Below are 12,711 nucleotides of genomic sequence, written 5' to 3' on the forward strand. Positions count from 1 at the left end.
TATAATTAGATAGTATGTCATTATATTTTTTGCAAACGTCACTTTTATTTACTCTTTTCACTGATGAGTGTTTGCAAACTTATGTCTGACTCTGTAAATTACCTGAAGCATCCAACATGCAAATCCTTCCAATATTCTTCCAACGAAAATATAGTTTTGAGGCAACTTTGACACTAACAGAGTCGACATTCAGCATTCAACACGTTATTGGACTCCTCTAGATCGTAATCATAGCAGCCTAAAGCAAGCGTCATACTGTAAATCTTTGCTTTTCTATGCCAGGGATGATCCAAGGAGTCAAACAGACTCTTCTTTGTTTGTTGTGTAGATGATCGAGGTGTTTCTATACCAAGCACACCAGTCAGGCCTTCAGCAGTTCGTCAACATGACGCAGCGGCGCAGCGATCCACATAAGGAGGTCAACAGCGTGACATCAGCCTCTGAGTGCCTATTATCTGTTGATGGTGACAGCAGCGTCTCTCCCTTCCCAAGTTACCACTGACATAAGGGGAATCCCCATCATGCCGAATGCTGGACGAGCTACAAGCTGACATCAGGTTGAGAGAGGGAACAGAGAAGAAGAGAGACTCCCTTTGTGGTTGTTCAGTGCGGCTGGTTTAGCTTAATGCTACAGTAGGGAAGGAGAGATTGCAAATGACTAACAATAGTTTAGAAATAGGTTGGTAACTGGGCAGGGACATATTCAAAGATCTCAATGATCAATAAGGGAATTCTTGGGAATTTATTGTTCATACTTTGAGCTGACTGAAACAACTGGGGATTTGTCTAGGGTTTGAACCCATGACCTCTGACTAGATGAGCCTTCCCCACAGTTATCAGAACCCCTGTCACAAATGTGTGGAAAGCCTTAAATTAATTTAAATTGTAGATTATGAAAACATTAGAAAACCCAATCTTTAATTTGCAAACATTTGTGGTCGAATCAAATTTCACTCAAAAAAGTTCCCAGTGCCACACTCCTGGGCAGCCCTGTTGTAACAACTTTGTAATAATCCCAATTGTCTGTAGAGCAGTATTTAATCTTAACCTTTGACATGTTATGAGGTTGGAGCATGCAAAGGCTTTTGACACGTTCTTGTGGTGCAGAATCCAAATGCAGGCAGGAAACAGGCAGAATCATGGCGTAATTCAGCATTTATTGAAAGAAAGAAGATTTAGTAAACTTGATAACCAATCGACTGATTTCTGGGTTAGTATTCTCGTATTTCCTGTTTCAGTGCAGCACCAGCCTTCTGTTTATTACCCACCTGCAGCTGGTTCTTGAAACTTCGGTGTTTATGCACCCTTATACACATGTTTTCTTGGCCTTTTGTGTTAAAATGTTTTGTTAAGGTGGTGTGATTCACTTTAGGTGAGACTTATTTTCAAATTAAAAGCCATACTTCGATCCTGGTTTCTAGGACCTTTACAAGAGAACAATTCTTCCCAGTTAGCATGAGGCCTTTGTCCACATATTGGGCCACTGCTTCATGGGATATCGAGTGTTTGTTGCGAAAAAGTTCATTTAAGTCTCATTTGATCAACAAATGTCGTGCCACGTGAAGCATTTCCAAACTCTACATGTTTTATTTGATGACGGTAGGGGCAGAAAGCACTTTTCTCGGAAGGCTTCACAAACAACTGGTTGCAAAGAAGATTTAATAGTAGCTTTGTAGACTTGGCTAAAGAAAATGTGCCTCTGTGTCACTTTATATTTATATCCCATGGAAAGATAGTCATGCATTCCTAATTAAAGGTTTTCTAGACACTCTGATTTAAGGCTTCAATAAAACATACATTTAACTTTACATGCTTTTACCAGGGGGGTGTCAAAAAGTGCAATGTTTTCTTCTTCTGCTTCTGGAAATAACATCAAAATATGCTTTAAAGTCCACCAACGACACAGATTTGACAACATCTCTGCATGCTATAAGTATAGTGGTGAACCACATCTTCTCTTGAAGAGTTTCTGGAACATCCTGGCATGTGTGTGACACATGCGGCCATGCCAACAACTACACTTTCTCATACATGAGGCATGGCCCTCAGACATAAACATCCCCTCTCATGCATACACACATCAACACATAGGCGGAAGAGGGCAATAGTGTGAGGACTGGGTTGACTTGGCATCGGGAGCAGCAGCTGTGCAAACAGGCTCCAAGTGATGTCAGAGCAGCAAGGGACTCTGGGTAGCAGGGCCACTTTGAAGTGTTTGTGCTTTTATTGCATCTCTGGGAGAAAACATCATACGCGAAGTCCAGTGTGTGCGAGTCAGACGCAGTCCCACTAAATGCAAACATTTCTCACAGGTTTCTTGGGCGAAAAGGGAGAAACAATGTAAGGCAAGGCAAGACGAGATGTTTTCAGGTAAATTCCACAGATTGGGATCTTGCAGGCAGCTCTCACGTACTGCAGGTGCAATGTTACAACCAACCCTTTCTTCTTTTTCACACTCCGTCATCTCTCCTCTCCAACCCTCCTTGTGCAGAGTGGAGGCTAGCAGGGGCACAATGCCAGATGTGCCAAGTCATCCCAGCAGACGAGCTCAGGATGAAAGCTCATGAGGTCCAGGAAAGGAAATCTTTTGGGCATGTGAACATGTGTTCACTGCGGTAAGACAGGTGGGAGACTTGAAGGAAGGAATCCAAACCCAGCGCTTACGTGTTCTCATGCTACTTATTTTACTTCAGGTGTGCAGCTTTCAGCGTATCTCAGACGGCATTTACAGGAATCCGTCTGTTTCTAGGATAAACATTCCCTCTTAGACATGTGGTGCACTCATTGGATTTTCTGCGCCATTGGCCGATATTAAGAAATCTTGGATTATTCCACACTGAGAGGTTTATTCTGACTCATCTGGAAGCTGGTTGTTTACCCAAACTGGATCTTGTAAGATGTCACGTTTGGCCCAGTCAAAACCTAGACATCTGACCCAGAGCCCAGAGAGGGGTCCTTTCAGATTTACATTTAGGTTTTGTGGAATCTTTCACATTTTATTGCATTACAACCACAAACATCAGCATATTCTATAGGAATTTAACCCTTTCATGCATGAATGATGATCCTTTGAGTCAGGATTTTTTTTTTTCATTTTTGGGGGGGAGGCAGGGATTTCCTTAAGGCATAAAAAAATTGGTAGGAAAAAGAAATTTTGTAAAAAAAAAAAAAAATTTTAGTTGATCAATTGTAATTTTCTCCAAATAGAAAGTTGTTACTTGACAAATACATCAGTAGTATTGTTCTTTAGGGGTTATCTGATGTCACAATATGTTTTTTTTACCTGCAAGAGTCATCTCTTAGAACGAGTAGAAGGAGGGACCGGGTCGGTTGTCATGCTTTTTTTGTCTGTCGGCCATATTGGATTTAACAAAAATAAATTTTTGCATCTGCAGCTGATGGCCAGTAGTTGATAGTGTATTTTATGATGCACTAGTGTCTACTTCAGTGGTTTGTGTGGATTTATAACATGAAAATTCACAAGAAGCACAAGAAAATGGCTTTTAGATTGCTGTCCACTGTAGTGACCACTATGCATGAAAGGGTTAATGCCAATTTAAGTCTTTTATGGTATATTTATAGAATTTTGCACATCTACAGTCTAAGATTTGTGTCAATTTTTATGTTTGATTGAATGAATCACTTCTGGTCTTCAGTTTTTATGCTTTAGTTTGGAACTTTTCCCTTCTGTATGGTATGCTCAAGGTTGTTGTAGAAAGTGAAGCTCTGCCCAGGTATAAAAAAAATTACTTCTAACTATTTTTTTTTTTCGAGGTTTGCCCTGATGCTGCCCCCACCATGCTTCATGATGGTATTGGTGTGGAAAAACACCAACTATTTAGATCTAAATGTGGCAGAAAGAAAGATATTTTTTGGAAAGCTAAGTTCAATCGCGTCTCTGAAAATAATCTGTGGTTCTTTTAATGCGTTAAACTGACAAATGTATATATTGAAATAATTTTTCTACACTTTGGTCACATGTTACGTTGCATAAAATCCACCACATCAAAGTTTGAGGCTGTAACATCATTAGAGGAATGTTTAGATGAAACGACATACATTTGAACCCAAATGTCATGCAAACCTGTGCATGACATTGCGCAGGTTTGCACAATGTCATGAAAACTGATAGGACCAGTCGGATATTAAGTAGAATCAGTCTGACAGGACAAGATGGTGGAAAGGCGCTTTTTAAACCTAACAGGTTGAAAATAAGAGTCTGCCAAAGGAAGTCAAAGATGAAATATATTAAAACATGTCAATGCAGACCACAGGCGCAGTGGCTGATTCTGGAAATGGGCAGCATTCTTCCTGTAGACCACACACAGATCCTATTGATGTTTAACAGTGAAGTTTCTGCCTTTTCTAACTCGCTCTGCTGACGCATCTTATTTGATAGAACATAATAGTTATCTGTTCCACTGCTTATCTGTCCTCTTGTCCTTCCTACCCAAATTCTTCCAATTGTCTTTCAGGACATCTTCCCTGCTCGTCCTCCCTCCCTTTCACTCTTGCTTTCACAGCCACCTTTTCGGCTTTCCATCTCGTTTCTTCCTCATCTTCTATAAGTCTTTCACTCGTGAAGCCTTGTGTGTGCGTCAGCAATACAGTGTGCTTTTCATGCACCGCGACGTAGTAATGTTCCCGGCATAAAAAAAGAGTATAAAAAAAAAAGAAAGTAAAACAAATTGCTTCTGCTGTGATTGAGTCTGCGGTCATCTCAAACTGTAGCTAGAAACATGTCACCTTAAGAAAACTGATCAGTTGACAGGTGGCAACAAATAAGTTAAAGTTATTGATCTTTGGAATACGAATATGAAGAAGAGGCACTGTGGATACAGATTTATTCAAAAACACAAGATTACACTTGCTTTTTAATAAACAGCCAGAGTAGCATAGCCTTGACATGTTGCATGTAGCAGCAAAGCCCATCAGGATAGAGTCTTGTTTTCTTATTCATATTTGAAGCTTAAAATAAAAATACAAAAGATCTTTTTGTCAGTTGTGTCTTCTTAAAAACCAGGTGTCTGGCCTGACTTCTTAAAACAGTAGGGTCGTACCAGGACCGATAAAAAAAAAAACAACAAAAAACAGAGAATCAGAAATCACAGTTCATTGAGGATAAGTGCTGCTTTGTCCTCCACATTGTGCAGACAAAAATAATTACAGCTCTTATCTCTGCTGGTACACAAAGTTCTCTGCCGGTTGTTCTTGATAAGGGAGTACCCCGTGTGTATTTGTCTGCAAGATTCATGCACCAGTTGACTTACCGGTGTGCCGTTTAAGTCGCTCTTTCTAGTCTGAAGACACTTCTCAGACAGTCAGGGTCTCAGAAACTATAGAAAGTCTGCTTTATATTCTTTGTAAATACAAATATTTATTTACAAAGGCTTTATAAATGGAAAAGATAATCGTTGAAGATCTGGCAGAAGACACAATAACATCCCTGTTGAGAAATAATAGAGCTTATCTATGATCGCACATGGTTGCTATTTGTCTCGCTGGTGTCTTGGAGAGTAAAACAAAGAGTGATTGCAATCTAACCACGACATTTCTTATGGCCTTTATTGTCTGTCTAGGGTATTGACTCCTAATATAATCCCTTATTGCTTGGTCCTTTAATAACCTTCAGGATGATGTATAGAGGGGAGATAAATCATGACTTGTGTTTCTGTTTTGAGTTGTGGTTACCACAAATGGCTTGACAGTCATGCCTAATCAGTTCGCCTGTGTCTTGTCTTGCTGCCCCGGCTCTCAACATTTGACGTTTCTGCTGCGTAAGTAAGATTTCAAAGATGAAGTGCTTGATGTGGTCAGAGTTGTTTCTTGGTCAGGCTTCTGCAGGGAGTCGTTTATCAGATGCATATGGGGGAAAAAAAAAAAAAAAAAAAAAAAAGCCACAGTTGGAGTTCTACATCCGTATTTTTTTGGCTCGTCTTGACTGCTGAAGATTGGTTTGGGAAGCGCGAGGGCAGCTGCGGTTTCAGTTGAAGCGCTGCCGCTGTGGCTCGCCAAGAAGTGAGCTTTTAAGCTTTTAAAGTGTTTCATTTTAGTGTTTTGGAAACAGGAAGGGAAATTTTACTTGATTGCTATCTGGACTTAGTTGTTGGACTCGATCAGTAGCTGTTTTTACCCAAGAAGGTAGCTTTCTGCATCGATTCTCTCGTGCTCTGGGATCGTTAACAGCGCCAGTAAGAGGTTTATATGCACTCATTATAGGCATGAATGTAATAATTTTTGGCTTTTAACACGTTTGAATGTTTTTTTCTCAGGGTGGACTCTTTATGTAACAAACAACTTCATTGAAACTTTGAATTTATGGTGGATTTCCTCTAATCCACACAGGGTCAAAATTACACTTACAAGTTCAAGTACATACAACTCAATAAGCTGGAAAGAAACCTCCTGCTTTTTTGTAGCCGCACGAGAACCTGGAGTAAATCTGGCTGGATTCGAGGGCTCTTATTGGTGGAATTGTTAGATTTCATTGAATCTGACTGGTTGCCTGACAAAAAGCCACTTTGTTAGCACAGGGTTGGGATTGTTGCTTCAACTGTCTAGCAGTTGTTTTAAGTAATCAGTTTTACATCTGCTTTGTGCAATGACTAGTACATTGACAACGAAATAGACCCACAGCATGACACCACCACCACCATGCTCAGCAGTTTGTGTTCTTAGGTTCTACAGCCTCGTTAGTTAGCTGCTACGTTCAGTCAGTCTTGAAGGTTTAGTTGTTTCTAAATAACTTTACTAATTTTATTGTCTCTTAGAAATGGGAGTTTGTGTTAGATTGTGGTTATTTCTACACACTCGGGTGTTTAGCGGTGCAGTGATCTCAGACCTTGAAATAGTTGAAGCTGACTGACGTTGAGCTTCTGGAATTGTTTTCTGAGTCTTAGACCTATTAAAATTTTGGGTGGATCAAACAAAATCTGAATCAGGAAAACTGAATATGGCTAGAAAATTTATCAAAATAAGTGTCAGGACTTTGTCACTGGCTATAAAAATGGTTTGTATTTGCGAAGTGACAGTAAATATCTGTACATGTTTACAGCATGATGCATTTATGAACAGAATATGTAAAAGATCTGAGCTATTTCATATTTTTCAAAAGGCGATATAAATGCAGTTCCTTCTGCAAACTTGCTTGCACATTCCTATAAAAAAAAAAAGTTTTCCTATTCACACATGTCTGCCAGACCATCATGAGATTCATGGGTCAGACCTGGGTGAATGTTTGTTTTGATGTTCAGCTTTCTGGGAATTCTGTCCTACGTTTTTGTTTTTTTTTCTCTCTCTCTCTCTCAACTAATTGCCGTGTTTACTTTTCCAGGCTGGCTTCGACTGCTTTGTGACTTATTGCTGAAATGACTTGCATCTTAGACAGGACTAGAGGGGGATTACAAGGTACTTTTTGCCACCAAAACAAGCAAGCCGAAATTCCTGGAAAATTCACCCCCCTCCCCCTCTTTGTGAAAACGTCTTAAATCATTAACGAACTGAAGGAACGGACTGGTCTTAACCCAATGAACGCATCCTGATGTTCCAGTACACAGCTAAAAGGATAACATTTAAGGCTTCTGTTTTTGCTGAGATCCTGCAGGGTAGTGACAGGAGGAAGACTAATGGGTTGTTGTGTAAAAAAAAAAACACCTTTGAGCTGGATTATGTCATCAGGAAATATATGGAAAGTATGCCTGGTGGTGGCTACAACTGGAAAGTCTGGGAGGCACTGTGTAAATGTGTTTGTGTCAGCTTTTTTTCCCTTCTATATAAAGTCAAAGTTAAAAAAATGTTCCCTTCAGGTTCTGGCTGTAGGTTGTTTGTCTTACAGAAGTCAAACACAGCAGAAACATAAAGATGTCTGTGTGTTTTCTCAGCTCTCCTCTTGTCCTTTTGTTCTCTGGAAAAAAAACAAAACATATTTTCCAGGGTTCTTGAAAGTACACCAAAGGGTATTGGTTTTGGAAGCATCCCCTAACAAACGTCAGTCAACAATTTAGAAAGAGTATTTTTCTGCTCTTAAGGTCACAACCCACGTCCGATGCTGTACAAATCTTTCTTTGTTATTGATACTTATTTGAAGTTGAGGTTGAGTTTCTGTTTGACTATTCCTGGCAAGAAATGAAACGCTTAAATGTTTCCTACAGGGCCGTCTTCAAGCAAAGTATGCTCTGAAGTGGACTTCTTTCAGGAAATAGCTACGGCCTCACCCTGCCTTGTCTGCTCACATTCGTTCAGAGATGAAAATACAGCAATAATAATGGAAATAAAGCTAGAAACGATTAAAGTTTAGCTTTAAATGATTACCTGACTGACTGAAACACAAACCAAAGAGGAAAAACCAAGACAGCAGTAACACAAATGCAGCATTTGAAGTACAAAACAAGAATCTGTTTTGTTGTGTATTCTGGCATGATTTCCTCAGTCAAACTTATCACAGTTAACCAATTAATTACAGTAAAATGTCCGTATTAGTGGTATTTTCCATGAGCTGACGTCAACATGGAGTTTATATTTATCCATCCACTTCCTCTGATGCATTTTAACAACAGAATGCCAAAAAGATGAACAAGACTGAGACTTAGAGAAGCCAGCTGTTGTGTGGACAGACCGGTGGAAAATATTCCCCCCCTCCCCCCTAAATCTCTGACATGTCAATTAGGGAAAAGGGCACACAGTACTTAGGTTATCCCCTGGGTTTAATTCACATGGAAAAAGCAGTGCAATCTCTTACTACAGCAGCAACGGTCCAAATTACCATAAATCATTACACAACATAAATCATGTTTTAGCTAAAATTGTTGTGTTTGTTCACAAATTTACCTGTAATGGAGCCATATCACCCTTAGGAAAACACAGATAAACCCTGGATTACCATAGCCTGGCATTCCAGTTGGTCTATTTAACTTGGCAGACCAAATAATTACAAAACCACATGTGACAGGGAGCTCAGCAAGAGGCGGCATGTGCATGTTCTTTGAGGTGGCAAACGAGAAATGGGCTCCAGAGACAAACACGTTCCCCCGCTTTAACCCTCGGCTCCGTATTTTGTCTACAAAGTGGCATATGTTTTGGTCGGCCCGCAAGCAAGTAAATATGCCAGCTCCAATATTCACCATGTTTCACCAGACCTGCTTTACACAGCGCTTTGGGATGCGAAGGAAGCAGCAGGAATTAGCCCTCGTGTGTATTGAGCTCGGCTGAATGTTAAATTGTGCCTTTAATAGATTTTAAAGTCCAGTTTCCTCTGTGTGTTTGCAGCTTTTTTCGGCCCTGCTCTGCTGCGACAACGGCCTCGGCGTCGATGTGCTGCATCGTCACATTCCACAGACTCCAAACGCTACAGAGTGGGTTAGTAGGACAATGCTTTGTGAGTGTTTGTCTGGGTTTGTTTTGATCCGGAGCTTCAGTGGTGACCTGGTATCCAGCAGGACCTGAGGAATGGATGACTGCACAGTTGGCAGGGCCTTTAATAGGGATCTGCTCATGGTTTGCTGCATGACAGGAAGCAGCAAAAATAGGCTAACTTGATTTAATGTGGCACTATAAAAATGCCTGGATTTTACAAAAAACTTTAATAATTTATTTCAGAATGTTTTTAACATTTGATGCGACTTCCTGGAGAATTTAACTGAAACAACAACAACAACTCTGTTAGGACACAAAAAATGAAAAGGCAATGACATGGCTGCATAAGAGAGCAAACCCTCCAACAAATACGCTTTGAGTTAATTTCAGAATCCAGCTCTTTTTGGTTGAAGCTTTTCAGGATCCCACATCTTTTATGGCAAAATTTGGAGAGCTTTTGCTCATGTGACCTCACTATTTCTCTGTCAGTCCTATGCTCTGGAAAAGCAATTCCAAAATCTTTATATTGTTGATATCTCTGCTTGGACATATAAATATTTATACTTACAAATATTCCTTCATCATTTTAAGCACAAATCCTCGTATAAAACATGCTCACACCTTCCCACACACAGCACATACATGTTAAATATTCCCAGTTTGCTAAGCAACCTAAAAACAAGTTGTTGTTTTTTTAAATAAAAGTAAAAAAAAACTTTAACTTTTATTAAAGTTAAACTTTAACTTTAAGTTAAAGTTTAACTTTAAGTGAGATTGCATTTTTCTTTAGTCCTCAGTTTTGCTTTGTATGACTTGAATTGATTTTTACTGATAAGTTTGATTTAAATATTCATTTGTCTAAAACTGATGGAAAATCTAAAAGCTTTCGTGCGATGCTCTAATTATTCTCCATGACTCTTATGTCTTGAGTAAGGCTCCTTGGTATTTGATTATCAAGCAGTGAGTCAGAGGATAAACCCACACCAACGACAGGCTGGGTTTTGAGGCCTTTTGGCTCTGGACGCACATATTATTTCACAGCTTAAATTTCCGCAAGACACACGCAATAAGATGTAATTCAAAAATAGAACAGCTGATGAAATAAGGGTTGAGAAAAACATTGTTTTCTGCCTGTGTAAAAACGTAGCTTCTTTTATAATCCAAGTAAATCCGAAATGTGTGGTTGTGATGTGACAGAAATCAAAAACATCCATGTGCGAGGAACTGTGAATCCACGTTTCTTTTTTGGAAATCAGCAGCAGCAGTAATTTAACAGAAACTTTCATTAAATGGGGGGTAACATCCTGTCTTTTGGGAAACGATCATCCTGCTTTTACAGGGCTCTTCATGCAGCTGTTGACTGGAAAAAGAAAGCTGACATTTGAAAGAACATGACTCACCAATGCAACACATGCAAAATACAGTGACAAAAGGAATAAAAAGTGGGACATTCAGAGTTTCAAAATAACTAAATAAATAGGCACCTTTGTGCAAATCACAGTATAACCCCATCCCTTCTAAATCTAGGAGCTTATTGGCTGTGAATCAGTTGGAGGCAGGTTTCCAGATTTACATAAAATGCTTTACCTGAACAGGCAAGACACCCTAGTAAGTAAAGACACATTTCATTACCAAAATGATTTGCTGCATTCTGTGGTTTGAGGAATCATGGCTCTCTGTCTGGCAATCCATTGGATGAGTTTAGGCTCTTGCTTTGTTTCAGACGTAGTTTAAAACTCCTCCCATAAGCATTTTGCACAGTTTCGTGTTTCCGACTCTGTGGCACAAAGCAAATCAATAAAGATACAGATTAGTGCTTAGGGTGAATTGGAGCAGAGACTGCAAGGCGAGTTTTCTCATCCAGCGTCAGTGCCTGACTTCACAAAGGATCTCCTGGAGGAATAATTTTAAAAAATCCTGTAAACCAAATACTAAACCTTCTGAAAACTTTTGCCGAAGAGTTGTATCTGATACAGCTTGAAAGGGTGGCCTGGCCTCACATTGATTACAAATGTTTAAAGGGGAAAAATGGCTATAAAATATATGTACAACATGCAAACCAAGCAGGCTTATCCACTTGATGTGAACCACTGACCTCAATGAAAAGCCTTTGTTGCTATGCATTGATCTTGGAAGGGTTATGAGGCCAAACCCAAACAATCTGAAGTCAATCAAGATTTTTCATCTTGCCACCATTGGAATGACTTGTTAAATGTTCAAAACTGAAGAAGTATGGAGTGGACTATCTCACCTACCCCTGGGGTTAGGGGTCATTCTCTGACTGAAATGGAAAACATGAACTACCTTGGTAACTTGATCGTGACTGATGGTAGGATGGAGCAGGAGATGGATGGACAGATATTTCTGGTGCTGCTCTGGTATGTTGTGGTGAAGAAAGCTGAGCAAAAAAGTAAATCTCTCAACATATGAGGGGGTGTAAATTCACAGTTGCATACAAAAATTTGGATTATTATCAGAAACCTTTTTCAAAAACCCCAATCAGGAAGATTTTATTTTTCTTTCTGTTTCTTCTTAATCAAACAGCAGAGAAATGACGATCTCTGTGGTCAGTAAATGGCGTGACTCATATTTGCTTACATTTTTTTTAGAAGCCGTGTCAAATATTGTTATACAATCTTGCATCAGCTATTGTTCCAGTCGTGGGGAGCTAATGCTTAGCTAAACAGAGCGGTACAAACAGCAGACCGCTGACTGGCCGAAGACCGTTCTCACAGGAAAGTAACAACAACATTGTCATGGGATAGCTGAAGCTGCCAGCAGACCAACAGGCTGTATTGTTTTATGAAAATAGAAGTTATAACTAACTATGAATTTGAGAGTGATCAATAAATGAGCTATGAATCTGTGCTCTTAGATGTGAACCCTGACGTAAAGAGAAAGATCTGTGTTTTGCCAAGGAAGCTTCCCAAACTGCCACAATTACAAACGACTTATCACGCCAACATTAAGACTTCCTTTACCTTAAAACCTTAACATTTGTTGAGTTGTGCAAAAGTATCTAGGATGAACACCTGGAAAGAGGCTTTTCGTTTGTGGTTTGTGGGATTATTTTACTGCTTCTTCTTAACAAACGGTTGTTATTTCATCCAGGAAAGAGTTTCTTCTAAGCCCGTTAGGGAATTTCCAGAGACATTGAACTTGACTGAACCACTTCAACTGGAGAAAACCTTATAAATGGTCAGGCAGAAAATGTTTTTCCTTGACATGGCTCTCGGAAATGACAAATATCATCTAGTGGTTGCTATGGAGACTTGGTGAGTCTGGTAAATTCAGAGTATGCACAAGGGATGGCATGGATTATCCACACTGAAATAACTTTTAGAGATCAAAGTTAGCCAG

This window comes from Poecilia formosa, unplaced genomic scaffold, assembly GCF_000485575.1.
Source record: "Poecilia formosa unplaced genomic scaffold, Poecilia_formosa-5.1.2 Scaffold174, whole genome shotgun sequence".
Taxonomy (NCBI): domain Eukaryota; kingdom Metazoa; phylum Chordata; class Actinopteri; order Cyprinodontiformes; family Poeciliidae; genus Poecilia; species Poecilia formosa.